The sequence below is a fragment of the Serinus canaria genome, chromosome 1 (assembly GCF_022539315.1).
Source record: "Serinus canaria isolate serCan28SL12 chromosome 1, serCan2020, whole genome shotgun sequence".
Taxonomy (NCBI): Eukaryota; Metazoa; Chordata; class Aves; order Passeriformes; family Fringillidae; genus Serinus; species Serinus canaria.
This window is the reverse complement of record NC_066313.1, coordinates 40,415,323-40,420,195: the sequence shown is the minus strand read 5'-3', so window position 1 is coordinate 40,420,195 and position 4,873 is coordinate 40,415,323. Positions and strand designations below refer to the sequence as shown.

At 42.1% G+C, this 4,873-nt stretch overlaps 1 long non-coding RNA gene across 1 annotated transcript; it reads right to left on the bottom strand.

The window, feature by feature from the left end:
* Positions 1 to 3,897: 3,897 nt before the first annotated feature.
* LOC127059836 (uncharacterized) lies at positions 3,898 to 4,371 on the bottom strand. The gene is made up of 3 exons (XR_007778027.1): positions 4,253 to 4,371; positions 4,108 to 4,147; positions 3,898 to 4,072 (listed from the first exon to the last, which is right to left on the bottom strand). It is a non-coding gene; the product is annotated as an uncharacterized LOC127059836 (long non-coding RNA).
* Positions 4,372 to 4,873: the final 502 nt, after the last annotated feature.

Sequence of the window (4,873 nt, the reverse complement as noted above, 5' to 3'; positions counted from 1 at the left end):
AGATTAACTTCTCTGGTCTTCAGGAATGCAGCCTTCTTGTTGCTCTTAGGCTATATATATTATAAAGAAAGGACATTAAGAGTGTGATAATGATGATGCGTGCAAAAATGCCCTGATTTAATATTAGTAATTTAATATTTTAAATAGCACTCAGGCAACTTCTAAAATAGCTATAAACAATGTAAAAATTAATCCTCAAACGCATCTTTCACCAACGTGATTACATTTTTTTCCTAGTGTTACAATTCAGAGAGCTTGATGACAGTTGCTAATAAATAAGGACCAAAAAAATTATTGCTAACACTTTTTTAAAATCCATTTTGATATAGACTGAATAATTTTTTGAAGAACATCTCTGAGGCCTGCAAATTTCAAGGCACTGCTCTGTATGTCTTCCACACCAAGTACCACACCATATATCCTAATTAGTTTCTGCTGTGTACATGAGCAGCAAATCCCAGCTCTATCTACACCACCTAAATGCTCCTGAGCTTCTCTGCATCCTGCTTTCTCCCAGTTATTGTGTATGCTGATGCTGCCTATCCTCTAAGCTTTGTTGGCTGCAATGATTGTCTTATTTTTCTCTCAGAATATACAACATATATTTTCCTAGATATACAAAGCTAGCAAAAAGCTAGAGGTAAACATACCAGCAATTTTGACATGAAAACCAAGGATTATTTTCTTCTGGCTAACACATTTCCCTGCTACTCAGTCAGTGCTGTTTGAGTATACAAAAGACATATCAGTTGTTATTCACACGAAGCACCTCCTTGCTATCAAGGGATTTCAGTCAATTTTAAATTTCTTTCAGTCAATCAACAAAAACAGTGCATGAAAATGTTCAGAAGACTACTGTGGATTAGCATTCCTAGTTCCTAAAGCTAATACAATTCATTCAAAGTAGTAAAACTAAAAATACCTGCCCTCTATCTCCATATCAGGTAACTGTCCTTTGCCATTAGGTTCCCTGTTTTTGGGAGGGTCATGAGAGGGACAGATTTGATGCAGATCTGGATTTATTAGAGGGTGAGAATAGTGCAGAAGACCCCCCCCTGCATCTCAAAAATAACATTGAAAAATGTATTAATGCGTCAATATCAAGTGAAGCAGTCAAAAATATATTATAGCTCCCTTGGGGCACACTCACTATGATGGAAAACAGGAATGGATGGTGGAATATGCCAAAGTTTTGTGGCAGGATGTTAAGAATTTGCATGCCTGCCTCTGAGAAGAGTCTTAGAAAAAGGTATAGGAAAGGGAAAATAAACTTTGTGAGTTTCTCTTTCTTCCAAAATGCAGTTCTGCACTAAAAATTCCAGCTATCATTTTATTTACTGTCTGTATGTATAAAATGTATCATATTCACATATTCAACAAAGAATTGGACTGGAAAACCCCCAATAAGTTAAATACAGCAATAATTGAAATAAAGGTAATTCCAAAGGCTGAGAAGCAGCCAGACCTCCCTGAAAAAAAAAAGGTAAAGTTAAAAAAAAAAGACCATTCCAGAGAAGCCTTGCATGCCTGCTGACTAATTGAAAGGTTTTCCTCTGAGTCAGATGCATCCACTTGCAAAATAAGAACCAGGCTACCCAACAGCTCCTGAAAGACACACAGAGCAGGAAAGGAATGGTCAGTTTGGAGGTCACCCACCAGGTGCTGCTATGAGGTTGAAATGTCCTCAGGTGTTCCCTCTGTAGGTCCAGCAGCCAGGGGTCAGTTCCTGCCACCCTTACATCCTGCACATCCATTCAAAGAAACAGTAATCCAAGCCAGCTTTGGGGAACCTGAGCCATTTGGACACCGTGCTTTCCAGTGGGGAGAAATGGATGCTGTTTCCTTTGAATCATATCATGTAAGATGATAAGATTTGGAGTAGTTCAACTAGAAGAAATTTGAGCTAAACATTACCAGTCATCACTTATGCTGTATGTTCTGAAGAGCTTTTTTTCTGGCAATTTAACTTGTTGAATCTGGTGGAAAAAGCAAATGCTTTTCACTTCTCATTTTACAAGCCCACAACAAATGAAGATTATGTTAAGGCCATCTGTTTATTTCAGAGGAAACTTAATGATGCAAGCAAAATCCAAATAACAAAATCTTTCCTAGGTACCAATACCAAAAATAAGAAATGAATTTATATTCCTGGCCTCATAAAAATATTGTATATATGTGAAAAAATTTCCCAGGAGATCATCTTGACAAAATAAATGATTCATTGATAACTTCTCAATGAAAACCATGTTTGAGCTTGCCATTAGTTTCCTAGTTCTTCTGTTACAGATGAGGAAGATGGAGAATTTTACATAGACAATGACACATCTATCTTGCTACCAAATAGCAAGGGACAATAATTTTCACTAAATGGAAAACAGGGCTGCGTGATTCTCATGAAATCATAACAGTACTGAATTAAGTCTATCTTGGAAATTCTTAGTTAAGAACCTGGCTCTTCTTCTAAGTGGAAAGCAAGCTCAGAGGTATATATAAACATCTACAACTGAGGTAATGATCTCTTGTCAATGCAGAACAGGAGGTACATGTAGAGCACAATTCATCCTTTCAATCATTTCCTTTCAGCTGGAAATGCTGTCCTTAATAAACTGTCCTTAGATGTACTGGTTTCTCTTTCTGTGGACAGAACAGTGTTTATGGGATGCTAGCTGCAATGCAAATGCCACCTTAAAAGGGTCCCTAATTCTTGATGTTTTGCCATGGTTTTTGCTTGTTTGTTTGTTTGTGTTTGGGTTTGTTTCATTTTGTTGGTTTTTTTTTTTTCCTCTGAGTTTTAATTCTTAGTGTATCATCTGTCCTTCTGAAGATATTTACCAATATCAGTTAGGAACATAGGACCCAAGACCGAAGCCAGCACACACAGTATGCTGTTAGTCAACCAGCAATCTTTTCATCCATTCTTAGCTTCATTTCAAGTTTCTGCCTTGTCACTGGGCCTTTTGTCACATCATTCATCTCTCATGAAGAACAAGTGGAATAGCATCACCTTCTGGTGGCTGTGAGCAACTTGTAAGGAACTGCAGGTCATTCCATAAGTCCCTAGACTTGCTTGTGTTGTTTTTTTCAGTCTCATACATGTCACCATCTCCCCGATTCCTGGGTATCTCCTTTTTATCTTATGATATTTTCTGATGTTTCTTTCTTTTATTCTACAGCACGACTGAAGGTCAAAATTTAATTCTGTCTCCAAGAATTGGCATTTTAGTTCTTCTTGTTCTGGATCTGTCTGCAAATCTTCAGAGAAGCCTCTTCACCCCATCAAGTCTTATAACCCAGATATGGACTGAATCACCACCGCCAGCTGTGGTGACTCTGTGTATCTCTAGAGTTCCAACTCAATGCCCCTTCCCTTCCCTTCCCTTCCCTTCCCTTCCCTTCCCTTCCCTTCCCTTCCCTTCCCTTCCCTTCCCTTCCCTTCCCTTCCCTTCCCTTCCCTTCCCTTCCCTTCCCTTCCCTTCCCTTCCCTTCCCTTCCCTTCCCTTCCCTTCCCGTTCCCTTCCCTTCCCTTCCCTCCCTTCCCTTCCCTTCCCTTCCCTTCCCTTCCCTTCCCTTCCCTTCCCTTCCCTTCCCTTCCCTTCCCTTCCCTTCCCTTCCCTTCCCTTCCCTTCCCTTCCCTTCCCTTCCCGTCCCTTCCCTTCCCTTCCCTTCCCTTCCCTTCCCTTCCCTTCCCTTCCCTTCCCTTCCCTTCCCTTCCCTTCCCTTCCTTCCCTTCCCTTCCCTTCCCTTCCCTTCCCTTCCCTTCCCTTCCCTTCCCCTTCCCTTCCCTTCCCTTCCCTTCCCTTCCCTTCCCTTCCCTTCCCTTCCCTTCCCTTCCCTTCCCTTCCCTTCCCTTCCCTTCCCTTCCCTTCCCTTCCCTTCCCTTCCCTTCCCTTCCCTTCCCTTCCCTTCCCTTCCCTTCCCTTCCCAAACCTTCCCTTCCCTTCCCAAACCTTCCCTTCCCAAACCTTCCCTTCCCAAACCTTCCCTTCCCAAACCTTCCCTTCCCAAACCTTCCCTTCCCAAACCTTCCCTTCCCAAACCTTCCCTTCCCTTCCCAAACCTTCCCTTCCCAAACCTTCCCTTCCCTTCCCAAACCTTCCCTTCCCAAACCTTCCCTTCCCAAACCTTCCCTTCCCTTCCCAAACCTTCCCTTCCCTTCCCTTCCCTTCCCTTCCCTTCCCTTCCCTTCCCTTCCCTTCCCTTCCCTTCCCTTCCCTTCCCAAACCTTCCCTTCCCAAACCTTCCCTTTCCAAACCTTCCCTTCCCTTCCCTTCCCTTCCCAAACCTTCCCTTCCCTTCCCAAACCTTCCCAAACCTTCCCAAACCTTCCCAAACCTTCCCAAACCTTCCCAAACCTTCCCAAACCTTCCCAAACCTTCCGAAACCTTCCCAAACCTTCCCTTCCCAAACTTTCCCAAACTTTCCCAAACCTTCCCAAACCTTCCCTTCCCAAACCTTCCCAAACCTTCCCAAACCTTCCCTTCCCAAACCTTCCCGAAACCTTCCCGAAACCTTCCCTTCCCAAAACCTTCCCTTCCCTTCCCTCTCCTTTCAGACCTCCATGGTTCCAAGAGCTTGAAAAAATTCCTTGAGTATTCCAGAAAGAGTTGAAAATTACAAATGAAAAACAAACTAAAATGCAGTGGGCTTAAATTATTGTTTTAGCCCAGTCTTGTGAATTTTTAATCAGCTTACTCACAATTTTTGAATACTTACAGATGGGAATACCTTCTGTTTCAGGGAAAAGCAGAGAGGCTTGGACCTCCATAGTCAAGCCTGATGCCATAGTCAACCTGAGTAAGCAACACAAAATGTCTATATTTTTCAATTTATGGGTAAAAGATCAGAAGAGATTTAACTTCTTTCTACAGAAAAT